The following is a 27,557-nucleotide window of genomic DNA, read 5'->3' as shown; positions in this document are numbered from 1 at the left end:
AAATGAAGGGGGGGAAATCGGAGGGGGAGACGAACCATGAGAGACTATGGACTCTGAGAAACAAACTGAGGGTTCTAGAGGGGAGGGGGTGGGGGGATGGGTTAGCCTGGTGATGGGTATTAAAGAGGGCACGCATTGAATGGAGCACAGGGTGTTATACGTAAAACAGTGAACCATGGAACACTACATCAAAAACTAATGATGTAATGTATGGTGATTAACATAACCTAATAGAAAAAAAAAAGATACTTTGGAAACTATACATGATAGGTAAAAGAAAAACTAAAATTTTTACTTATGGACCAAAATGATCAAGGGGGCCAAATTCTCAAAACAGGGTGTAAATATAAAAGTTTTATGTGGCCAGGGGCGCCTGGGTGGCTCAGTTGGTTAAGCGACTGCCTTCGGCTCAGGTCATGATCCTGGAGTCCCGGGATCGAGTCCCGCATCGGGCTCCCTGCTCAGCAGGGAGTCTGCTTCTCCCTCTGACCTTCCTCCTTCTCATGCTCTCTGTCTCTCATTCTCTCTCTCTCAAATAAATAAATAAAATCTTTAAAAAAAAAAAAGTTTATGTGGCCAAAGCAAGACAATAATCTTTTTGTATTTCCCAGCCAACTCATTCTCCTTTTCCCCACAGAGTTCTCTTCAACTGCCAGAAACCCTCAGAGGCAAAGGGACTTGTCTTAAACGTTACATAAAGCCTATAAAATACAAAGGCCAACATAAGGTTCCAGAAAAGCAAAATTCTCAAACTCGGCACCTGAGTCAATTGGCACCTTTCGTGTGGGCAGCCATGTAATACAGATCAAAACTTTGAAAATATTCCTATGCTTTAATACAATAATTCTCCTTCTGGGAATTCATCAAAGAAAGCAATGATCCCGAAGCAACGAGGGTCCAAATGAGAGCTCATAAAACCCCAAGTACTTTGCTAAGGGATTTATGTGAACATCTCATGAAATCCTTAGGACTGGGAGAGTAGTACTCCAGTTTTACAGTGAGACAAACTGAGGAAAGGGGAAGTTAGGCAACTCGCCCCGGCCCACACAGTAAGCAGGAGAGCTGAGATTCAAATCTAAACCAAACTCTAGCCCCCAGGCTCTTAACCACCCCTCTGGAGTGTGTAAAGGTTTGAAAAGCAGTTCATCACACTTTATATTAGAAACAATAAGCCCTCTAGATGCCAGAAACGGGAGAGTGACTGAATAACCCAGATGCAGTCCCCCATGATGCACATTCAAAACGACACTGAAGGACAGAGAAGGAGCACACAAAGCATTGTCCCTTTCTCGGACTCCTAAAAGGGCGAAATGGGGGAAAGAGATGGGAAACAGCAATCACCTTTGCAGCTGCTAACTGAAGTCAACAGGAGGAAAGATGACACACTAACTCAGAAGAGAAGGTGACCAATTATCTAGATGAGCCGCTCACCGGAAGGTGCTGTGACAAGCCATGCCCCTGAGGCACAAGAGACAGTGACAAGGAGTTTGCGGGCAGCCAGGGTGCTGAGACAACATCCTGCCTGCATTTGACACCTCTAATTACCCCAGTGCTCTACTACAATACTCCTGAATAGCAGACCTAGAGAGAACACTCTCTTCACAGTTGAGTACTAAAGCAAAATGGAACCCAACATTCAACAGATCTATGAAGGAACACTAAGAACATAAAATAAAAATAAATAAATATACTAAAGAAAGAAAGAAAAATTCAGACAAATATAATCATGCCACCCAAAACTCGTATTATCTATTTTCAGAACGGTCCCTCAGAATTGGTATTAATAAAAAAGAAACTATATTTAGTTCCATATCTTCACTCATTTTCTGAGCCCTACTCCATCCCTTTGTGTTTAACTTAACACATAAGTAAAATACTATCTCACAAAGGGAAAAACCTATCAGAGAATAATCTTTGCGACAGTCCATTCAAGTGAATCCAACACGAGATGGTATGACTCATACTTCTGGTAAAGCAGACCTTTGGAAATGAAGCAAAGACAAATGGGGGAGAAAGAGCAACAGAGCAGGGTTTCTTCAGCATCTTATATAATTAGAGAGAATGTAGTTTTGTTTTGTTTTGGTTTTTTAGAAGATGTTTTTCTTTCTTTTTTTTTTTTTTTAAAGATTTTTTATTTATTTTTTGACAGACAGACAGAGAGACAGCGAGAGAGGTTCGGAACACAAGCCAGGGGAGTGGGAGAGGGAGAAGCAGGCTTCCCGCAGAGCAGGGAGCCCGATGCGGGACTCGATCCCAGGACCCTGGGATCATGACCTGAGCCGAAGGTAGACGCTTAACCAACTGAGCCACCCAGGTGCCCCGAGAGAATGTAGTTTTAAAAAGATTTCACAAGAGGGGCAAAACTACAGTATTTTCCTCTAAACACCTTTGTGTTATGATAATAAACTTTCCACTGAATGCTTTTTTGATTTGTGCCCTATTATAGGTAAATAAACAAGAGTCCTAAGTAGGGAATAACGAAGTGTGTTTCTCTACAACGAAATTAAAGTGAATCTAGATCATTTGTTTGAAAGCAGATCAGAGACAGGAAGTACAGATAGACAAGGCAAACAACTGAAAAGAAAGCTGCTAGAGCTCAGTAAAAACACAGCATATAAAAACACCACCATGAAACAGGGGCATTTGGGTGGCTCGGTCAGTTAAGCATCTGCCTTCGGCTCAGGTCATAATCTCAGGGTCCTGGGATCGAGCCCCATGTTGAGCTCCTGCTCAGCGGGGAGTCTGCTTGTCCCTCTCCCTCTGCCCCTTCCCGTGCTTGTGTGTGCAACACACTCTCTCTCTCAAATAAAGAAATAAAATCCTTAAAACTAAACAAATAAGTAATAAATTAAAAAATAAAAATACCATGAAATAAATGAAATCCCTTTAGAAGCAACCAAAAAGCAGAATGGATATTGCTAAAAGTACTAGAACGCCAACGAAGTCTTAAGAAATATCACAGAATAAAAACAGATGAAAGCATTAGAGAAACAATTATAGAGAGTATAGAAAACAGACATATGGGACACTTTGAATAAATTACACTTATCTTGGATCCTGTGATTTCCTTTCTTAAAATTTATCCTGCATATACACTTGCACAAAATTCATGAAGATATATGTGAAAGAATGTTCACTAAAACAAAACAAAACAAAAAACTAAAAATAATGTAGAAGTCCATCAAATTACACTACATTTGTATGACTGATTATTACCAGTTGTTGGAGTTAGATCAATACACACTGATGTGACAGCAAGTCCATAAAATATTAAGGTAAAAAGCAAGCTACTTGTCGTTAAAAAATAATTACATATACATGCCACTGTGTGTGTATATTTGCACATGTCTAGGAGATACTAGAGTGGATACAGACTAAACTTATGACAGTGGTCATTCATGACAGCTTGGACTTTTTTTAATGTTATGAAATGTCATATAACTATAATATGGGAAGATGATACGTTGTTAAGTAAAAGAAGACAAATTTCCACATGCTCACAGTATCCCGTTTTTGTGTAAAATCTGTATGACTGCACATGTGTATTTATATACACAATGTAAAAAAGAACATCTACTAAATGGGTATAAACATTGTTTTTTACCTGGGTAGATGCAATTATATGAGTTTTATTTTTCTGGACGTGTCTAAGTTCTTTCATAATCAGAAAACAAATACTTCCAAGTCTTTCCTCCTCTCCTCTGGCCTAAGAAATTTTCAAGTTGACATCATCTATTTCCTGACCTTTTTATAGCATGAGTTAACCAAGCCAAGGAGTCTCTGAAACACGCTCCTTGTCTTCTACCAACACTCTTATCCTATCTTGACCCTCTTCCTATGGCACTGGTTCTCAAACTTCAGTACACATGTGGATCACCTTATTTTTAACAACCCCTCACCTCCAAAGATCCAGATTCAGGTCTACATAGAACCCTGAAATCTCCATCTTTAACGAGTACCCTCTGTAATTTCTGATTAAGAGACACTTCATCTCTCTAGCCACTACATTAGTCTGTTTCCCTAAATTTTTTCACAACTTGTTACTCAAATGCTAACATTTCTAACCTCCATCCTTGTCCTTTGTGGTACTCATTCTACCTAGTTTTCCAAGGACAGTTAATCTCTACCTTTGGTTTTAACTGTACAAATAACTCCCTAATGTCTATCTCCAGTTCAGTTCCTGCACTTGAGTTTCAGTTCCCTGGTCCAATTTTCTATTAGATACTTCTGACTAAATATCCCAGTTACTCCAAAATCAGAATGTCCAAAAAATTGAATAAAACGTTCTCTCTAAACAATCTTCTTCTGTATTCCATCAGTAAGAGCCAGTAAACCAACTAAGCCAGCAGGCCAACCTGGAAACTGGCTTTTCCCTCAATCCCTACAGATTACCACATCTAGTCAATCCCCAATCCTGACCTGGCTCCCTCCTCAACTTCCCGCCAATCTACCCTCTCTTCCATCAGCTGAACTGCTACTTACTCTTCATGTATCAGTTCAAGGACCTCCCTCCTTGAGGAAGACCTGGCTCATCTCATCTATCCCTCTTTGCCCAAACAGTAGCCACATCCTTTATGTTCCCAAAGTGGTTTGTCCTTTATTCTTTTGGTGTCGTTGTTTGCATTTTTCCTTCCTTTTGTGAATTCCTTGAGGACAAAAATGTTTTATTGTATTTGTATTCTAACACAGAAGGCATTCAAACATCTACTGAATTAATAAATAAAAAGTCTTTAAAAAGGAAAGTATACCTTTAAATGTTTACACAGGTACTTCTACATTTAATGAATTATTTGTGAAAATATAAAAGTTTCCAATAATTTCTAATTCTATAATATTTGATATTTATAACAAATGCTCCAAAAACATGTTGGCCAAATTCCAAATGGCCAAGCATTAAAAATTAATATTCTGGGGCACCTGGGTGGCTCAGTTGGTTGGGCGAGTGCCTTTGGCTCAGGTCATGATCCTGGAGTCCCAGGATCGAGTCCCACATTGGGCTCCCTGCTCAGCGGGGAGTCTGCTTCTCCCTCTGACCCTCCCCCACTCTCATGCTCTCTCTCAAATAAATAAGTGAAATCTTTAAAAAAAATTAATATTCTGTTAAATATAAATACAACAAAGCAGGGCAGAATATATGAAACATGAGTTTTCAGATATTAGACAACAGGTAATCCAGGCCTATGACCGCTAAAAGAAGGGAAACACTAGCTGCCAGCTATTTCCAGGTCACAGCATGGACAAAAGAAAGCCAAGCAGTATGGCGGTCTCATCAAGCTGCAGAGACAGAGATGAGAGTCTGGGAAGGTCAAGGTGGCTAGAATTTGCAGGGCAGCGCATTGGAGAGAGAGCTCACAAGACTGAAAGCATCAGAGAATTGCCGATGGGTTCTTTCAGGGTCTTTGGTTGAATACGGATCTGTGCCGAGTATCAGAGATTGGGGAAATAATTACCTACCAAAGAGCAGCAAGCCAAACAATACCTAGAGCCAGACAGGGCTTGGAATAATTTGCACTCCCACCAACCAGAGTGGGAAAAACCTTGTAATATGTTAGGCAAAGGATGGCCTCCTTAGAAGGAAATCATCTAAGTTGGGGGACTAAGTCAGCACTACACCAGAGGCTGTTCTGTAGTCACCCTAACAAAGCTTAAAAGCAAGGTTCAAAAAAAAAATACAACAAAATCAAGCAAGCAACAGCAGAAAACTCAATGGCTAGCACACAGTCAAAAATTACCAGTGGAGGAGAAAAATATGACCCATAACCATTAAGTGCAGATCCAGAAATGACAAAGATGATGGAATGAACAGAAAAGATGTTAAAATTGTATTACAAATGTTCCATATACTCAAGAAGGGAGAGGAAAACATGGTCCTAAGGAGAGAAACAGAAAATATAAGAGATCCAAACCAAACTTCTAGAGATAAAAATAAATCTAAATCAAAATACATACTGGGTACAATCAACAGCAGATTAGAGAACTACAAGAGAATATGAACTTTAAAGACATAGCAATAGAAGCTATCCAGAATGAAGCACAGAGAGAAGAAACCCACAACAAAGCAGCATCAGTGATTCACTGTGAAAGGTAACTCGACTCCCCAAGAATGTGGGGGAGAGGAACACTATATGAAAACAAAGTGGCTCAGAATTTCCAAAAGTTGATGAAAACCGCAAACTGACAGATGCAAGGGAGATCAACAAACCCTAAGAAAAATAAACAAAAAGAAAACCACACCAAGTACATCATAACGCAGTTTCTGAAAACTAGTGACAGAAAAATCTTTTTTTTTTTTTTTTAAAGATTTTATTTATTTATTTGACAGAGAGAGGCACAGCGAGAGAGGGAACACAAGCAGGGGGAGTGGGAGAGGGAGAAGCAGGCTTCCCGCCGAGCAGGGAGCCCGATGCGGGACTCGATCCCAGAATCCTGGGATTGTGACCTGAGCCGAAGGCAGACGCTTAACGACTGAGCCACTCAGGCGCCCTAGTGACAGAAAAATCTTAAGCAAGAAAGAAAAGTATACATTACATACAGAGGAACAAAGAAAGACAGCAGACTTCCTGGCAGAAACTATGCTGGCCCATAAATAAGATAATTGAGCAACATCTCAAAAAAGTGTCAACGGATGGGGTGCCTGGGTGGCTCAGTTCAGTTGGTCCAGCTCTTGATTTCGACTCAGGTCATGGGTTAGATTTCATCTCAGGGTCCCGGGATAGAGCCCCTCGTGGGTTCCCGTGCTCAGGAGGGAGTCTGCTTGAGGCTCTCTCTCTCTCTCTTTCCCTCCATCCCTCCCCACGCTCGTGCACATGTTCTCTTTCTCTCTCTCCCTCTCAAATAAGTAAATATTTTTTCTTAAAAAGTGTCAACTGAGATATCCATACCCAATGAAAATATCTTTCAAAAATTAAGGCAAAATAAGTTTATTTGAACTAAAAAAGCTGTGAGAATTCATCACTAGCCAACCATCACTAGAATAATAAGCAAGAGAAAAACAATACCAGATGGAAGTTTGAATCTAAACAAGGAATTTAGAATGCTTAAAAGGGTAAATATGAGGGTAATACAAAAGATATTTTATAGAGATATTTTCTCCTTGTTTAATTCCTTTAAAAAATAACTATTTAAACTAAAAGTAATAACAACATATAATGGGGCTTACAACATACACAAGTAAAAGGCATGACAAAATAAAACCAACACAGTGTGGTAGGCTGGAGTTAAAAAAAAAAAATGCTGTTCCTACAGTATACAAAAAAATGATATTGATAAGTTAAAGTTGTCTTGTAAACCCTAGAGCAACCATTAAAAACAAAACAGAATAATACCTAATAGGCAAACAGTGGCATAAAGGTGATGCTATCTCCCTTTTCTGCAAAATCAGGAAGCTAAGGCTCATCTTCACAGGATTGCTATAAGAATGCAATTACATAATATATGTAAAAACAGTATCTGATACAGCAGGAATTGATATAGCAGGAATTCAAATATTTGCTTCTTCCTTAAGAAGACTTGCTGTTTGACATAAAACCTAAAAATACCACAGCTATCAGTTATTACTTTCTCTTTCAAAACAGTAATTAACCATAAAAAAGACCCAATTTGTGTATGACCTGTGATTATCTATTAAGATCCTTGCTCCTCTAGTTTCCTTATACCAACAATAAACACAGCTTAAAAAAAAAAACAAACCAACCTAAAATCTTCAGGCTGTGCTTTCAATACATGGCTTAGAAGTTTAAGTAATATTCTTAATCTTCTACATAACCCCCATCTACAAGATTATTTTAACAAAAAATATGTTCAGAATTTTAACCCAGGAAACCATTCATCAGTGACATCTACAACACCATGACTCAAAGAATATACTGCTGAAAAGACATTTAATTAGCTCTTGCCAATAGTAATAAGGCACTACCCTAATCCGCCAGTAGCAGGAATGAGTGAATGGATCTGCTTTGCCAATGGCCCAGTGCTTGGTACATACGAGGCATCCTAAAAGCCTGTGCAAAACCTATTAACTGACAGGATATCTAAGGCATCAAAAAGAAAGAAGAGTGTGAAAGATAATTTTAAGATTGCAAGCTTGGGGAGCAGGAAGAAAAGTGGAGCCTTTGCCAATTACAGGGTAACTGGAAGACAGTGTTCTATCAATATAATATCCAAAAGGCACCTAAAATACATACATTAGTTGGGGTGGTGAGAGCTAGAGTTGTTATTCTAGGAACCATCTATACATACGGAACTTGAAAGCTGATCCTAGAGACTTCCTAGATCAAGAAAGAATCTAAGGGGACAACCATGATAAAGGTTTGCTGGGCAGGTAAACAAATACCACAAATACGGGGCAGTTGGAAAAGCAAGAGTAGAGATTTGAAAAATTTAGTGTCACTGGAGTCAAGAAATAATTTTATGTCTGGAATGGTATGGAATGGTATTAAACTTCTAAACTCCTGAGGGCAGAAATGATATTCTTTCATCGCTGAATGCCACAGGAGCCTCGATCGCAGTATGCAGCGGGAAGTGATGATACCACATCCTTACACTGTGTCAGTCGGGTGCTGCTTAATGGCTGTTAAACAGAATTCACACTTCTCACAACAGAAGTTGGTGTTACTATACCCATCTTACACATAAAGAGACTGAGGCACAAAACGCTTACGTAATTCGCCTTAACTTACAAACCTAGAAGACTCTGTCCTGAAGGAGACCATTACTGAGAGCAAGTTCAATGTAATACTGGGGGGAAAACTCAAACGGCAGGATGTTAAATTACACCAGAGGTACCCATCATTTCCTCCCTGTCCGTCCCCTCTTTATTAAAAACTTGCAGTGCCCAGTCTAAAAAAGTACAAACTGGGGGCGCCTGGGTGGCTCAGTCGGTTAAGCGTCTGCCTTCAGCTCAGGTCATGATCCTGGGATCCCTGCTCAGAGGGGAGTCGGCTTCTCCCTCTGCCCCTGCTCCCCTCCGCCCCGCCACTGGCGTTCTCTGGCTCACTCTGCTTTCTCTCTCAAATAAATACATTTTTTTTACAATCTTAAAAAAAAAAAAAAAAAGTACAAACTTAGACATACCTAATCTCCTTCCCATCCATTTTCCCATTCCCATCTTCCCCTTTCCTCAGCCAAAGGGACGACAAGTAGATACCGGGCCCACAGGACTATCTTCCCAGAAATTCAGAATGAAGACAGGGAGACACTTGCTGAGAACCATGCTGCAAAAGCAAAGTGAGTTGGCACCACAGCAAACCAAGGTTTCATGCTAACCAAAGTCAGAGGGCAGCAGAAACCAAGAGCTTTAAAGAGAGCCAATTTAAAAGAAATTGGAACAGATCGAGTCCAGAGTAGCAGAGACAAGACCGTGTGTTCCCAGAGAAAAACTGGAAGAGTACCTAACTGCCTGAAGATTTTCTAGTTCCCAGGATCCTGAGCTGGACTTCACGCAATGGGCTTCAGAGGCAGTCCTCCAACTGTTACGACAAATGCCTTTTTTAACTAAGTTCATTCAAGGGGGTTTTTGACTCTTGCAGCCAAATAATCCTCAAGCCATTAAAAGAGGTCAAAGGATAAACACTGAATAAGCAGCTATTTACTACGTGCTTCAAAATAACTTTGAGGTATTTTGACTCTTCGCCATCAGGGATGAGGAAATGGAGGCTCACCTGTATTAAGTAATAGATCTGACTGACTCCAAAGCCCAAACTCTCTCTTTTGCCTCATCTTCATTCAAGTTACATCCAATCTATTCCAGACGACCACGCCATTTATTTTTTTCTCATGAAACATTCTCAGATTAATCAAAAAATGTTAACTTTTCACCTTTTAACCTATTCAGTCTCCATACACTTCAAACACCTTTGCTCTAATAAGTATTTAACAATAAAATGAACTTTTATATGCAAAGACGAGTGGCAGAATGAAGACATCTGGATATTTTTGGTCTGTTTCAAAACTAATATAGTATTTTTCTTTCCTTTCCCTAACTTACCAGTTGATACACCCTTCAGTCAAGCCCAAACTAAGTGTAGATCTTTTCCTGACTCGTCCCATCCTCGTTCCAAGTGGTTGACTTTATTACTAAAATCCAGGCCACCTGACAGAAAAAGAACACATTCGGCTTGCCTAAATAATTATCCTACCCAAAACTACTTCATTACTTTTCTTTTTGCTTAAAGATTTTATTTTTAAGGAATCTCTACACCCAACGTGGGGCTCAAACTTACAAGCCCAAAATCAAGAGTCACATGCTCCACCAACTGAGCCAGCCAGGCGCCCCCCTTCAATTACTTTTCAAAGGAGAGACAAAACAACAAATATCTACATGCTAAAAGCTTGAAACCCGTACCAAAAGGTTATAAAGACTAGTAAAAAAATCTGTTTTTCTGTCCCTGAAAATCAGTTTGCCAAGATGGAATGGGAGGGAACTTTTTAAATCTAGACCAGTCTCTTTTGCCCATTCTCAAAAAGACATTTCCTAAGTTTTTCACATTTTCTTCAAGTATGCAACAGAACTCCACTGCCTACTTATAAGTGGAAATTTCCTCTAAAAATGACCTATAATGTGTCACCTGATTTGATTTCTTTTTCCAGACAGTAAGTTCCTGGAATTAAAAAAAAAAAAATTAAATGTACTATCCTCCTTCCAGCCTCTAAAGGTAAAGGAGGATTTCTTTAGATTCTAGATTTATCCCAGGAATTTAGAAGCTAAAGAAACTCTCTTCTGTGAGTTCAGGGTCTTCAGCAAGTCCCCTATCCTCAACAACTCAGAAATGTCACTAGCCTAGGAGTATACCTCTAGGCCTTTAGCAATAGTGCAGTTATCTGGGTACATTCACTAATCATTAGTTACCAGTTCAGCCTGGGAACCCATTTGTTCTGACGGCCTTAAATTCTTTAATCTCTCATAAACTGCTCTGTTACTCACAGCCACAACTAACAATGAAATTCACTGTCAACCCTGGGTAGTTTTGCCAGAAGGAACATAAGAAAGTAAGAAAAACCACGGTATTACTTCAAAAAGTTTAAAAAGATTCATTAAAATGCACTATTTTAACTGACACTAATCATTCTGGGAACTGTGCTGCCAATTACTCTAAAATCATAAACAAGACATTAAAACCATCGATGCATTACTGAGTACCTTATATTTTGAGTACTCTAAATTTTCTATTTCCAGACGTATCAAAATCAGTATCAATCAATATAACTATAATATCCCTAATATGGTGGGGAGAAGCTAAGGAAAGCTTACATGTTTTGCAACGGACTGAATAATTACGAAGCTGAAAAGAGAACCAGAATTTTTAACTCTGATTTGCACTAAAACCATTAGCTATGTGTGTCAGCTGTTCCTTCTCAGCCTGAAATTTCCTTAACATCTTAAGCCTAAACCACCTCCAGTTTAATAAGATTTTAGAGGAGACGGAAAGCAGAATTGCTACCAAGCTATATCACTGTCGTGGTTTAGATTCTACTGCCACTGCCATTTTACCAACGTTTTGAATACTTTGGTCACATCCACATATTTTCGTGTAAAGCAGAGTAGGTGCCTGTATAATAAAAATCCATTCAGGGTATGGATGGCCAGCATTTAAACCATTAACAACAAACAGCCTCAGAGAAAATCTGACAGCAAATCCAAACACCAACGCTCCCAGGAGCTGCTTGACGTCTTCCGTTTCTGCCACAAGATTTGGGTTGCGCCTGGTTCCATGGCTCTGGGGTTCTGACAGTGAAGGATGCTGCTCGGGGACAAAGTGCAACGTCCTCCTCCTCCTGCATAAGCTCCTGTGCGCGCACCACGAACACAAACTAAGCACACGCACCCTACGCACCGAAGAGATCCGGCTCTGAAGACCACCCTGGGGATGGAAACTGAGCTTGTCATTCAAAGGGGCTGCAACTCGGCCGCTACACTCTGGACCCCAGGAGACCCGTCTCGAGCCCGAGGACACCCCCTCCCCCCAAGCCCGGTGCCGCGGGCTTCCTTCCACAGCCCAGCTCCTCCCGCCCTCCTCCCACCGCCGTGCCAGGGCGCAGCTCTGGGCAGCCCCGAAATCAGAGCAGGGACTGCGGGCCGGCGGAGAGGCTGGGGCGCCCAAGCCCGGCCGCTCCATCCACCGCGGCCCCGCACCACGCCGCCACCCCGGCCAACGCGCGGCTTATGTTGCGGGCGGATCCGCACCCGCCTCACCTGGGGGCCGCAGCGTCCGCAGCTCACAGGCATGTCACCGGCCCGCAACGACTGGTCGCGCGAGCCGCCGAGCAGGCGGGCACCCCCTCCCGCACCGGCCCCCAGCCCTCCCCCCTCCCCGCCCCGCGGCCCGCCCCCGCCCTCCCCGCCCCCGGCTTCCGCCGCCGCAGTTCCAGTCCGCAACACCACCTAGTCCCCACGCCTCCCACTCACTCTCGCGAGAGGGTGCGGCGCCTCTCGCGAGAAGAACTCTGTGACTAAGCCCGCGCAAAAGTGGGTGGGCTTTTAAAAAATGAAAGAAGGAGCAGGAAAAACCTTCCCACGTGCTCTGGGGCAGCTAGCGGATCGGCCCCGCGCGTCACGTGACGTGCAGGCGGCCTCTCTATTGGCCAGAATCCGCTCAGCCGTGGGAGCTTTAAACTCCTGGCTGACCTACGAACCTGCGGCGAACGTCTTGCGCGCTTCCTGATCCGTTACCTTGGAAACGGTTTAACCCTTTCCTCTGGCAAAATACCCAAGCGTTGGCTGGCTCTGCAGGTTTGGTTTCAGGTCCTTCCTCCTTTCTTTCAACCCCTTGGTCTTACCTCCTGGAGTCAGCTGGGCTTCTTCTTCGCCACAGGCTAGCTTTGCTGTCTTCCGATTGCCAGGGCTCTTCCCAAAGCGGCAGCCCCAGCAGATCTGACGGCCTAAGTCAGGCTCATCCTTTGGGGTGGCTCCGCCCCTTCTCCCCAGCATCTCTAGAGAGGACCACTCACAGCGCACCAGGCCGACGGCCCTATCCGAACCTCAACAATTAGCATCAAGGGATCTCCGGGCCCTAGTGCTCAACCTAACCAATTTTCACGGTATCGGAACCAGGAAGTAAACTATTGGTCACTGAGAAACCAAGCCCTAGACGAAAAGCTAATGTGCGCTTATTTACATTTAGAATCGGAAGGCCTAGACCAGTCAAGTTGCACAGTCTCCTCACGGACATCTATTCAAAGGTGGAAATACCTGGTAGATGAGAAAGACATTTTGAAGTTTATCCTCATTATGAATTTTGCACTCTTTGGGGGAGGGGGGACAGGGAACAACGGGTGCATTCATATGTTGATGTCTTCATTCAACAAATTTTTGTTGAGCTACTACAAATGTCAGACACTACTCCGGGCCGTCGATTGAGCAGTGATGATGACAAATGAGTCTAGGTTCTAGGGTGCTTGTGGGGGAGGAGGGGAGAAAGAAAAAATGTTCGTGGGCGTCAAGCTCAATGCAAGGAAAATACAGTAAATGATGTGATGGTGATTGTGATTGGGTGGCTGCTTGAGGGGCGGACCTTTGGGGGAGACGCTTAAGCAATGATTTGCATAACAGGCATGCAAACACCAGAGGAGAGAGCATTCCAGGCAAAGGAAACAGCTAATTCAGAGGCCTCAAGTTGGGTTTGAGGGGGAAAATACGAGAAAGTGAGAAGAAATAAGCTTGGAGAAGTAAACAAACATGGGCCACATCCTGCAAGACTTTGTAAGCTAAGACAGTAATTGAGAATTTAAATGCAATGGAAATCACTGGAGAATTCTAAAGAGGGGAGAAACACCTATGCTTTACCCTTTTTTGTCTTTAAAGCTCTTCCCTGTAGAGATTGATTTTAAGGTCACAGAGGAAGCAAGGAGATTGAGGCTTGTAGTCCAAGACAGACACAATCCTGAAAGGCTTAATTTCCAATGACCTTGACATTGCTTTTCTAGAATCCATTAGGTCAGAGCCCTAGTGTTGTTTGCTGCCTTTTGTTAAAAACATCTGGATACATCTTCAGTTACTGCTATTTAATTACAATAAGAGAAATTAATGGAAATTTTTTTGTTCCTTGGGAAAATGAATATCCCAAAAGGAAAGTCACATTTGATTTTTTCCCTCCACGTACACCACACAGATAACCACCTCTTCTGTCTATTCCTAAAGTCAGTTCTAAGAAAAAAAACAACATAAAGTGATGTTCAGTCCTGATATTTATTCCTAAGTATAAGATTTGAAAAGACAGAGATTAAAGGCTAGAAAATGAAAATGTTTCACTAAAAGAAACAGAAATCAGGGGACAAATTCCAACTGGAAGACCTCTCATTAACTGGTAAAGTAACCAAATCAAGGTTCCTTATCATTCCTCGGTGTCAGCTTCCTCATACATAAAACAAGACAATTTAGCCTACAACAGAGTGGTTAAGCCTGAATTACACTTTGGCATGCATGCACCAGTAAGACGGAAGCTGGAAAGGGAAATGAAATTTTTGTAAAATGTAGGAGTCAGCAGCGCACGCAAGCGCGCGCGCGCGCACACACACACACACACACACACACAAATACCAGCTGAGGACGTATGAAACTGGTTAATACAGATACCAGGAATGCTTCCCTAAGAAACCTTGGCCTTCTCAGAGTGTGAAAACGGAAGCATTGCCACCTGCCCAACCTCATATTCCGTGTAGCTATTTTGAACCTGAGTAGTATTTAATAAATAATAGTTCACATGTTCCTGATCAAGATTTAAGAAATAGAAAATGTTTAAAAGATCAGAGGCAACATTTTAAAGTTAAGCTAAGACTTCGATTTTAATGAAAATAAGATTTCAAGAAACATTTTGGGGTTACTTTTTAAAAGGAGAACTGCTAAAAAGAGAAAAGGCATTATCTTAGCAATTTAAGACCATTCTTTTAAAATGCTGGAAAAAATGGAGTGCTGTTTTGAGTGCTGTTTGCTGTCCTCATAATGATTAACTGAAACAGCTGCTTGGTACTGCTAATTTAGATGAACAATGGGCTCAACTCTGTCATTCTAACATGTATTAATAGAGCCATAGATCCTCCCAACTCACCCTAGCAAGAGAGTCATTGTGGTCTCTTTTGCTCTACAACTATTTGGAGTACAATGAATATGAAGTGAGAAGAAATTTAAGATTGAGATCCATTTCTATAGATATCCCTAGTTCCTGGATTCTTTTTAAAATTATTTTCTGTTTTAACAGCTTTATTGAGATATAATCCACATACCATACAATTCACCCTTTTTAAAGTGTACAATTCAATATGTTTTGGTATATTCCCGGAGTTGTGCAATCATCACCAAAATTTAATTTTAGAAGTTTTGTTCCCCCTAAAAGAAACTCTATACCCATTAGCAGTCAAACCCCACCTCATCCCCAGCCCTAAGCAACCACTAATCTACTTAATGTCTATACATTTGCCTATTCTGGACATTTCATATAAATGGAATTATACAATACGTGGTCATTGGTGTCTCCATTCACTTAGCATGATGTTTTCAAGGGTCATCCATGTAGCTTATGGTCAGTATTTCATTTCCTTTTATTGCCAAATGATGATTCCATTGTATAGATATAGCACATTTTATTTATCCTTTTATCCTTTAATAGACATGTGCATTGTTTCCACTTTTTGGCTATTATGAATAATGCTGCTTTGAGCATTTGTATACAAGCTTTGTGTGGATGTTGATCATTCTTTTTTAATACTTGAAAAATAAAATTTATCCAGTTTACAAAGTCCATATTTCCTTTCCTAGCACAATTACTTCACTCTTAGCTTTGTCTTTCTTGCCTGCTATTTGAGGTATGTGCTCTCTCCCCACAGGGCTGGGATTTCTACTCGGGCAGCTCCTATCTGACAGTGTCACTCCTGCTTAAAAGCTTTCAGTGGCGTCTAATGATTCCACCCATGATCTACCTTACTCCCTTCTGCTCTTATTTCTCCCTCTCAGAAAGTCTTTCCTTCAGTTCCTCAAAATAGGGCCAGACTCTCCCTGCTTTGGAGGCTTCCCAGGAGGTTTTCCTTCAGTATCAGGTGTCTTCCTCTCTCCACCTCCTGAGCCTCTGAATGCCTGTGAATCCTTCAGCCCTTCAGCATTCAGCTGTATTCTCATTTCCTTAAGAACTCTTGTCCTAACTCCCCAGATTAGGTAAGCTCCTCCCTATCTGGACTCTACTTTTTCTTCAATGCATTTATCAACTTATAATGATTATTATTTGATTGATTATTTGGTCTTTCTCCTCTACTAGACTGTAGAATTCATGAGCAGGAACCACATCTGTTTTTACTTATACGTGCCTGGCACATAGTGTTACTCAATATCTATTCATAGGGAGGAAGGAAGAGGGAAGGAAGGAAAGGAAAGGAAACGAAAGGAAAGGAAAAAAGGAAGAAGGGGAGCAAGGAAGGGAGGTATCTTCACAGCTTATTCTGTGCTCTATTTTTCTCTCCCATGCTAGTGTTCAAATAAATTTCTAGGCCCAAGATGGCACTGCTCCTGCCCAGGGTACCGCCTCAGCAAACCAAAACGTAACTTTCCTGTTTATGTAAATGCTCCACTAGAACAAAATTACAGTATATCTAGTCAGCCAATCCCCCAAAACCAAGCCAACTCTGGGCACTATGCTTATTTCTTTGCTCTTTCTCAACTCTGAACAAAGTTGACTGTGTGGCCCCAGCCAATAAGATATTTTCTATTTTTCTTTTCCTTGTTCTTTTTCCTTTATTCTATAAAAACTTCCTGACTTCTGCCCCATTTTGCAGTTCTCCAACGGAGACGGTCCACTTAATGAAGTATGAAATAAAGTTTCTTTGTGATCACCTAAATTGTTTTCTTTAATCATTTTTTTTAACCCTAAGAATCTCAGTAAAGTCTTGATAAATGTTATAAACCAAATCTGCCCTGTGGGCAGGGGAATTAATGGAAGGCCTGTTCTGTGCCTGGGATGGTGTAGAAGGGTACACAAGTATCCCCTGCCCGTGCTCCCTATTGAAGGGAGTATGGAGAGGGAAAGAGCAGTGGTGTCCTAAGGAGCCAAGGCAGCAGTGTGGCAAGTCAGAGGACACAGGCTCTGTCTAAGTGCACCTAAAATTGTACTGGGGAATGTCTCACATGTCCCCAGGAAACATTTCAGTGAGCTAATTTCTAGTAATCAAGTTGGTAGTGTCTCCTCCAAAGTAATTTTGCTATTTAATGGAAATGTTACTTTCATTTGTTTACATAGTCTAATGGAGCCAATACATTTGGGTTATATGCACATGAAAGAATTATGGCCCAGCAAGTTTGAAGGATTCGTTCTAGATCACATAGGGGCACCAAATGCCATAGTTTAGACTAAAATTAGCTGGTTGTCTGGTTCTATCAGTGGAACTAAGCAGACTACACAAAGCCAGCCTCTGGGCTTAATCCCCCTAATGACCTTTCGACTACAAAGGCAGGCATCATCTTTCCCCAGGAGCTTTACACTAGCAATCTCTGACAGCCAGAAGCGGATTCCATGTCGCTTCCTGTTGGAAAACTTGAGGCTCCCTTTGGCCCACTCGCTGAATTCCTGTTTCCTGCCTGAGTGATGGCTCCAGCTGGCGGTTCTTGTAAGGGAGGGAAGTCCAGTCCTTTTTTTCACAATGCTCAGTTTTTGGACTTTGTTTTCTTTTTTGTGATGATAAATTCATACACACTCATTATGTAGAACACTGGAAAATACAGGAAAAGACAATGGAGCAGACCACCTTTTTTGGAGGATGCTTTACATTCATTATTTAATAAACCAATGTAAAACATTCTGGAAGTGGAAAAATGTGGACATTATCATTTAATTAGCCATTTAAACGTGTAAAAATGCTTTTTAAATTTAAAAGATAAAGTATCTCGGGGCGCCTGGGTGGCTCAGTCCTTAAGCATCTGCCTTCGGCTCGGGTCATGGTCCCAGGGTCCTGGGATCAAGCCCCGCATCGGGCTTCCTTCTCGCCGGGAGGCCTGCTTCTCCCTCTCCCACTCCCCCTGCTTGTGTTCCCTCTCTCACTGTGTCTCTCTCTGTCAAATAAATAAATAAAATCTTTTAAAAAAAGTTAAAATATCTCATCATGCCTTTGTCTCAAAATATGTATATTATACCTCGCTCTGATGTACTTCCTAACTTACATACTTTACCAAATTCTTTTGTAGTGACTCTCTTGAAGGACAGAAGCATATCTCAGCCATTATAACATGATACCAAGTAATGGCTTCATATATTGCAGGTCTTCATTAAATGCCCAGTGACTTCTAAAATCACAACTATAATTATTAGCAAATAGTACAGATGATAATTCAGAAATACCACTCCAAATTAAAGACTTCTGAATTAGCAAAATAAATTTGAGTGCTATTATATCTCATACTCAAATAGAATGAGTCTTCTGATTTAAATCATCATAGTCATACATGCTTACTACTTAAAAAAAGATATTAGATAACTCCCCCTGGATTAGGTATCTAAAGGGCAAGGGAGGTCCTTTGAATATTGTCATAAACTCATGACAAGATAAAACAGATCCTAGAACAAGTTGTTCCCAGGCCTATCATTCCTTGTTGCTTGGCTGCTTTGCTTTTCAAATGAAACATTAACATGAAGATAAGAACATCTTTATAAGTTAACTCACATGAAATTCAACAGAAATGTCCTCCTGTGTTTAGATCTTTAAAAGGAGGTAATATTCAACACCTGTGAAGCATGAATATTGCATGCACTTATGGTCCAGGAAGCATTAAACACTGTGGTAAAAATCTAGGCTGCAAAGTAGCAGAACTTTTAAGATACCTCGAATTCTTCCTAGGCTTTAGGGAATCCGTCTTCTATTCGGGCTTTTAAGCCCTTAAACTATGCTAGAGATGTCTAGTTTAGCCCCATACTAATGTAGATTCCTATTTGTTTTGTATTTCCTGGGATCATCCTGGAACAAATTGGCTCCCCTTGCCCACAACGGAACTTGTGACATCAGCACGCAACCTTCTGCAGGTGCAGGACAGACTCGGGTTCCTCAGAGCCAATCCTCATGAGCTCCGAAGTAGCTGACTAGCTCTGGTTGCTGCTTCACTGGCCTACATCATTTCATGGTTCGGACAATCTTCTTCCTCCGAAGGATGTGGCTGCCAAAGTAGAGTAAATGCAACCTGAGACCACATGAAAGCTAGGATGCTGTGCAGAACAAAAGAGGCGGTGGCCCCTCCCCTAAGCTTGTTGGGTCCACATCTGCATTCACCCAGTGAAATGTGACCCGAGGGGAGGGGACCAGAAAATACAATAGGTAAAATTTAACCTGTCCAGATTTCACCTGGAGAAGGAAAAACTCACAAGGATATAATAAACTCAAGTTGAAAGGCTACAAAAAATGTCTTAGGCTTCTGTTCTTCCAGAGGGAAGGGTGTGAATTTGGGTTCAAGTGTCAAGGGGGGAAATAATCAGCACTGCCTTAAAATGGAAAAAGTTATCTTTATAAACAGTGGGTATCAAATTTCTTAGCGTCTATACAATTTTTTTTAAGAACTTGAATCTTTTTTTTTTTTTTAAGATTTTATTTATTCATTTGACAGAGAGAGACACAGGGAGAGAGGGAACATAAGCAGAGGGAGTGGGAGAGGGAGAAGTTGGCTCCCCGCCGAGCAGGGAGCCTGATGTGGGGCTCGATCCCAGGCCCCTGGGATCATCACCTGAGCCAAAGGCAGACGCTTAACGACTGAGCCACCCAGACGCCCCTATGTAATTTATTTTTAAAATACCCTTTTGAGAGCCCAAATTTATAAGGTCCTAATCTCTTACTTTTTCATATTCTGCTCCTACCTCTAAATTGATTTTAAATTCTTTCTTTTGAAAGTGTGTCCTTATCTCACATTTGATTATACAGGTTGCTATCCTTATCAGTTGCTGTAATAAGATTCTTACAAAGATCTTGTTATCTTGAAACATCATGCCTATTGGCAGGGTATTTTGGGTGTAGCAAGATTCCTACAGAACTCCTGTTTAACAGTTTAATGGCCTATAATTTTCTCTCTCTCTCTTTCAGCTGCTCAGCAGCTCCTTTGAAATTGCCATATAAACTCCTGATGAAAATAGGTGTGCAATAAAATAAAGTCTGATAAATTTTTGTGTCTGGTTTGAGGAAATGTCATTCTTTTATGGGAAACAGAAGTCAACATTTTACAAGATGCCTGCTTGGGTTTTAGCTTCAAATCCTGTGCCATTCAAACTTTAATATTTGCCTGCATTTTTTCATAACTTTTAAAATTATCATGAACATTTCTTGTTCCATTGTACTCTTTATGTAATTCTGAGAATTCTCAATTAAGTTCCAGAAGGAACTAAAGTCCTCAATTGAAGGCTGCTGAAATGTACATTGTGTTATCCAATTTTTTAAGTTTAGTAGTAGTAGTAGTGATCTCTACACCCAACATGGGACTCAAACTCATGACCTCAAGATCAAGAGTTGCATGCTCTTCCAACTGAGCCAGCCAGGCGCCCCTAGCCTATCTGATTCTTAATCATTCTTACCTCTCCACACTGGATCCACTGAAATGCCTGCATTTTGCCTGGTCTCTATAAGGTCAATGCTGCTTCCTACTACAGCATCCTCTCATTAAAACATGACTGGACAATGCCATTTTGTAAACAGACAACTCTTTCTGCAGAAATAACACTTGCTTCTTAGATACTGTACAGAATCCATATATCAGCCCTTCGGCCAGAACATGGCAAATGCTTCCTCTCCGTGTTTTCAATAATCTGATTTCCCACCTCCCTTGGGGACAGGGTTCTGTGACACCACAGTGTTCCATCCTCTGTTCCAGTTTGTATTGGACCTCTTGTCCCTCATCTGGAAATGGCAAATAATATACGAAAAGACCAAGTAAATCCTCTACTTGGCCTCAGAGAGAAGTCTCTCTCAAATCACCTGCATTTCATAGAAGATTATCTTGAATTTTGCCCTCTGTTCACTTGTTCACTTTGACCAATTTAAGGGTCTATTTTCCTTGACTCATGACTTTTTTTTTTTTTTAAGATTTATTTATTTATTTTAGGGAGAGAAAGAGAGAGAGAGAGTGAGAGCGTGGGTGGGGGAAGAGGCAGAGGGAGAGAGAGAATCCCAAGCAGATGCCCCACTGAGCATAGAGGCCCACATGGGGCTTGATCCTTCAACCCCTAGACCATGACCTAAGCTGAAATCAAGAGTCGGAGGTTCAACCAGCCAAGCCACCCAGGTGCCCTATTCCTTGACTCATGACTTTTGATAACTGCAGGTCAAAATTGAAAGTAATAGAATGTAATGATGTACAACCATACGCAAGAACAAATACCTGCTGGGAGATGCCAAAGGCTCTCTGTGCCCCCTGCCAAGCATTCAGTTTCCCTGGGCCACTTTCATAATGGATTTCCTCACTAAGCTCCCTGCCTTTCAGTAATATAAAACCAACTTTACGGCAGTTCCAACAAGTGGCTGGCTTTTACTTCCACCTGTGCCAGGAGCCACTGGGATATTCATGTTGGTCATCTTTTGCCTCCAAAAAGACATCAACAAGATTGCTCTGGTCTGGAGACTCCCCTGTATTTATATTCAGGGTGACTTTATATCCTATTTTTACCTGGTACAATCACATGCAATCCGGTATACTATGTTTTTTGCCCATTGTTAGCACCTCTTTTCTTTATCAAAAACATCTGTTTGGAAACTAAGTTATAATGACATTTATATCCTGCCTTAGACAGAATCTCTTCTTTACCTACCAGGTCAAAATAGGCCTGGGCCGGGATACCACCCAGATGCTAGCTGGACAGAAAAAACCCAGCCAAAACCTAAAGCTATATCTTCAGCTCCACTTTTCCCACTACCAAGATAACTGGTTGTTTCTCCTTCCTAACTCATTTCTTTAAATGTCACCCACCCCTATCTCAGAATACCAAATGTGCATGAGCTACATTTTCTAAGGAACTTCTTGAGCTTTATTCTCTTCATCGGTGTTTGTGGTTATAGAATATGTGAAGAAATTCTAAGCCACAAAGGATAGCTGACAGGCTTTCTCAAGGAAGCCAGAGTGACCTCGAAAGGATATGTCAGCAGTGGACGCTGGGACAACCCTATAGCCTGTTACCAGTCTCAATAACATCTTAGTAACTTCTCTCCCTACAGACTTGCACCAAGCTGCATTGCACCCTTCTTACCTTCTCAGCATTAGAGCTATCGTATTGGTGACCTAGAACTTTAGCTCCTAAATGCTCTCAGATTCTACAGCTCTCAAATTGATCAGCCTCTCCTTCATTTTGCCCAATTCACAATTCAATTCAATCTCCTACTAACAAAGGATATTTATAAATATATAGTTCATGTCATACTAAATTCATGGATGCACTGGAAAAAAAAAAAAAAACAGCAACAGTACTTCAGAAAATGAAATACAATCAGAAGAGCCTGCCACCTCATCTCCACCTGCCATCTGGAGACCATGGCCACTGCTTTGCAGAGATGATGCAGAGACTTGTAATGCTGGGATTTCTACTGCCATCTGGTCCCTAGAAAAGTTCAGTCCCCAAGGATCTGACTCCCCCTGAGAATTCTTGAAAAACATGTGGCAGGAAACCTTCATAGGATAAATTTCTCTAGACTGACTCTGCCTGGCTTCACCTATCATTTTGGCTTCTATACAGTCAATTTGACAGCTGTGCCCCTTGAAGGCAGGCAGGGACTATGTCTTGTATATCGCTGATTTTTCCTGTCTGTCACAGATTTGGGCAATAAGCATCAATTGGGCAACAAACACATCTCTGCTGCTCCACTCTATCTTTTAATCCTCTTTTCATTTTCCTGCCTGAGGAATGGGGACAAAATAGCAGTGAATGTCTGGGATCAGAGTCCATAGATTTGAAGATAATGGGGTTTCAGGTTGGGTGTGGTCCATTTGCTAAAGAAGCTAACTCAGACATGAGCTGTAGTAGTCTCTAAAAAGACAATAAACAGAGGGGTCCTGGGGAGAAGCAAGAAACCCTCCTAAGTAGAGCCAGCGAGAAGTCTTCAGATAGCAGAAGGGTCAAGCTGTTCAAAGGCAGAGCTATCCAGGAGACCTAAGGCAAAGCATTGCTTACAGATGTTGTATTTCACAAGGCAAGTAGCTTGGGAGTATGCCTTGGTGTGCACTTAAAGGACTCACGATGCCCTAGTGATCTCTAAGACAGAGCGTTATATTTCCAAGAAGTACTTTATCTCTAAGCTGAGGAGAGAAGGAAAGTAAAGAGAGACAGCTGTGTTCTAATAAATGGGTTTCTATTTTGAGGGTCTGGATCTCAAGAGTGTTTAATTTGATCAGTCTGACACAGGTTAGGAAGGAAGTCTGAAAGCTTAGCAAGTGCTGAGCACTTTAAATTTTCATCACCCTTAGCTGGGCTATCTATTACACTCATCCACTAGACTGGGACAGGTTTTAGGCAACAGAGCTGGGTGGAAATCCAGCCTGGGCCTCAGAGTCTCATATCCAAAAAATAGTTCATGAATGCAGCAGGTGTCCAAAAATCCAATACCAAGTATAAGAGGTGATCCAAAAGGCAGACAAAATACAGCATCAGGGAATCTAGGCTCAAGAGACACTCAACAATCCAGGCTGACAACTGGCAAGCACTAAGAAAGTATATCAACAAATGAAATGGCCTCTATCCATATGGGTGTAAGAGTTGGGGGGACATCAGTTGGGGAAGAAAAATGGCCAAAACAATGGAGGCCTCCAATCCCCAGTCAATACCTTAGTTACCAAGGACCTCAGGTTCAATGAAAGGAGAAGAATTATATCATATGAATAAGGAAACCAAATTATTAGATTTGGGCGTAAGATCGGAGTCAACACAAGGATATTTTGTGTGCCTTAAAGAAATTTTGAAGTAAGGACAAATCCTAAAGCCTGGTTCAGGGTTGTTCTGCAGAGAGAAGATGGAGACACAATGTGGAAACTAGGTGGAATGCAGTTTTAAATTATGAAACATTTAAAACAAACTGAAAATAATATAACAGATTGCTTTTGAAGAAGTAAAATGTTCCAGCTAAAGCTTTATTCTCAGTATCTTTTCTCCTTCCTTTCTCTCCATAGGAAACCACCATCCTGAAATTGATGCATGTGATTACTATTAATGTTTTCATACTTTTACTATATATGTATGAATCCATAAACAATACATATATATTTGAGTGTTTAAAATGTTTACACAAATGGTATCACATAGTATATATATTTAGCAACTTGCTTATTCTTTCATTCAACAACAGTTTAAAGAAATCTAATGCAAACCATGTACATAATTTAAAATTTTTAGTAACAATATTAAGAGTCAGGAGGAACATGCAAAATTAATTCCATAATATATTTTCTTTAACCCAATATATCAAAAATATTATCATTTCAACATTTAACTAATGTAAGAATTATTATCGAGACATTTTACATTTTTTTCATATTAAGTTGTGAAGCCTGATGTGTATATCTAAATTCAGACTAGCCCCATTTCAAGTGTTCAATAGCTACACATAGCTGGTGGTCACCATATTGGGTAATGCAGATTTGGTTCAACCTTCCCTTTGTAAATAACTAAAAGTGCTGGATAAAATCTAAATGAAGGCAAGAACCTAGAGAGTTAAGCTTACCACTGAATCAGATTTTATTTGAGACCATTTGCCAAAATGGCTAAATTGAGCTGTTATTTTCATGGCTCATAGGATTTCAGGAGGAAGACAGTCAAACTAGAACCCACCCTAGGTGGAGAGTCTAATAGGAAATCCTCCCTCCTTCATCAGGCTAAATGCCTTTTTGGCTTACTGGGAGAGAATGTAAGAGTGAATTAATGTAAGAGTGAATAAAAAATGAATCCATCCCATGTGCTATGACTAGACCACCTCCAAGGTAGAAAGCTGCCTTTAAAACACTTATTAAAATCTTGTGAATCAAATAAAAAATCATAAAGTAAACTATTAAATGCTTGAAACTGGGTAATAATGAAGCTACATATTAAAAGTTGTGGGATGCATGAGACCTTCTCCAGCAAGCCCGATCTTGCCCATTCATTCCTGAGCAGGTCATGGGCCTCTGCCCACTGGAGGGCTTATCACATGGAATTAGTATGCAATTGTAAGTTGGATGTTTGAGGGATTTGCTCTCTAGTCTGAGCATGCACAGGATTTCTCCACTGAACTCCAGCTCTCTTGTTTCTACCATGCTGGGTTGGTGGTCTGATTGGGATTTTGCCTCTGTTTCCTAACTGGGGCTGGAGTCCTGTCCTGAATTTCAGCCCACTGACTTCCCTAATGTGATTGAACTTGTTCCTTGGATTTTGAGACAAACAGATGACCATCTTGAACCTATACAAGATCCCTTTAAAAAGAAGAAGAAGAAGAAGAAAGAAGAAGGAGGAGGAAGAGGAGGAGGAGGAGGAGGAGAGAAAAATTATTTGTTGGATGTGGCTAAAATAGTACCTAGAGAAAAACTGATAATTTTACATGCTTTTATTAAAAATAAAGAGGATATACTAAGCATCCAACCCAAGAAGTCAGAAAATGAAAACGGAACAACCCCCTCCCCCAAAATAGGAGGAAGTAATAAAGCTATGCCCATACAGTTTTAAAGATAATTCCATCATACATTCAAAGGACAACTCTATTCTTACACAAATTCTTTCACAGAATAGAAAAGAAGAAATACTCCCTCAACTCATTTTATGAGTTACTGTAAACTTGAATCCCAAACTAAACAAGGACAGTGAAATGTCACTTAGCATAGATGTAAGAGTTTTTAAATAAAATATTGCAAGTAAGATACTCTCTTCACTCATTCAATAGACATTTTTTGAAGACCAGCTAGGAGCCAAGCTTTGTGCAATGCAATGGAGACAAGATGAATAATATATATTCTCTTGTTCTTAAGAAACAGCTAATTCAGTGGGAAGAGAGCTGCATTAATAATTATGAAGCAATAAAATTGCTCGAGGTATGCAATGGGAACAAAATGTAATAGGAACAGAGACTAGAATTCGCCTTGGCAAATTTTAGAAGGTTCCACTGGGAGATTTCTTGAGCTGAGACTTTATGGATAAGCAGGAGCTTGTCAGGTAGAGAAGAGGTGGTGTTGGTAGTAGAGGTAGGGAGGAGAGTAAGGATGTAATTTAGAGTATAGTGTGTGTGTGTGTGTGTGTGTGTATTGTATGTGCAGACTGTAAAGAATGGAACGGAGAAGGATGAAAAAACCCCAGCAATGGAGAGGAGGGCTTGTAAGTTTTCCTTTAATTTATACTTGATATGCAGCAGAAAGACATGACTTTAGTTAATATCTAAAATACTCTGTAATTAATGTTATCAGAGACTGCAGAACAAATACGAGCAGGTATAAAAATGAATATAGGTTAGGGTTCACAGAGTAGTGAATTAATCCACTAATCTTAGCATTTAACTTTCAATTTTTACTTGTGCTTATTTTTACTCATATTGTTTTTATTCATAGTGTTTGAGTATATTGAAGTCCATATAGTAAGTCTATATCAAGATAATTTATCCTGATGAAAATAGAAACTTGGGCGCCTGGGTGGCTCAGTTGGTTAAGCGACTGCCTTCGGCTTGGGTCATGATCCTGGAGTCCCGGGATCGAGTCCCACATCGGGCTCCCTGCTCGGCGGGGAGTCTGCTTCTCCCTCTGACCCTCCTCCCTCTCATGCTCTCTGTCTCTCATTCTCTCTGTCTCAAATAAATAAATAAAATCTTAAAAAAAAAAAAAGAAAGAAAATAGAAACTGAATTTTACTTTTAAATTTAAAAATTACATGGGGTGCCTGGGTGGCTCGCTCAGTCGTTAAACATCTGCCTTCAGCTCAGGTCATGATCCCAGGGTCCTGAGATCAAGCCCCACATTGGGCTCCCTGCTTAGAGGGAAGCCTGCTTCTCCCTCTCCCACTCACCCTGCTTGTGTTCCCTCTCTCGCTCTCTCTCTGTCAAATAAATAAATAAAATCTTTAAAAAATTTTTAAAATTAAAAAAATAAATTTAAAAATTACTTCAGGCCAAAAATAAAAAGTAAAACATATTGCCAGCATGCTATAATCACTTTCAAATCAGCTGATGTGCTTTAATAATTTGATTTCCAGTTGAAATTGCATAGCTCATCAAATTATAATTAGGCTAATTAGAGTGTTACATGTTAGTGTTTCTTATTGGTTGAAAAATTGTCATCGTGGAGTAATAAGCTTTTAGCCATTTATGCCTTTGGGCCGAACAGACTTTTATAGCAACCTTGAGATGTCTAATATTCTTATTATCAGTTTAATGGGCATTGGCTTCTGTCCTCTAATTGGTTGGTTATCAGTGTGGTTAAATTTCTGTAGGGATATGTATTGCACAAATTACAAGAGATAAATTTTATGTCCTGTTTCAGATTTCTTATTAATTTCCAACTTAACAGCACATGGTGAGTCCCCATCGCAGGGCCTGGGTTCTTAGAAACTTGCTGACAATTGCTTGGAGCCCAGAACTTGGCCTGTCAAGCTTCAGTTTATTTTTGTTAGATGGACGCTGTGG

The 27,557-nt window shown here is 40.7% G+C and overlaps 1 protein-coding gene across 3 annotated transcripts in view; it reads right to left on the bottom strand.

Annotated features, from left to right (window-relative positions):
* AKAP11 (A-kinase anchoring protein 11) overlaps window positions 1–12,294 on the bottom strand; it is a 51,587-nt gene extending 39,293 nt beyond the window's left edge. For all 3 annotated transcript variants that reach the window (XM_035003308.1, XM_035003309.1, XM_035003310.1), the window contains exon 1: window positions 12,191–12,294. The gene's annotated coding sequence lies outside the window, so the exon portion shown is untranslated. The remainder of the gene's footprint in view (window positions 1–12,190) is intronic.
* Between the last annotated feature and the right edge of the window lie 15,263 nt (window positions 12,295–27,557).

The sequence above is a fragment of the Mirounga leonina genome, unplaced genomic scaffold, assembly GCF_011800145.1.
Source record: "Mirounga leonina isolate KUSES-001 unplaced genomic scaffold, KU_Mleo_1.0 Mir_127, whole genome shotgun sequence".
NCBI lineage: Eukaryota > Metazoa > Chordata > Mammalia > Carnivora > Phocidae > Mirounga > Mirounga leonina.
The sequence above is the reverse complement of the archived record's forward strand: the minus strand, read 5'-3'. Positions and strand labels throughout refer to the sequence as shown.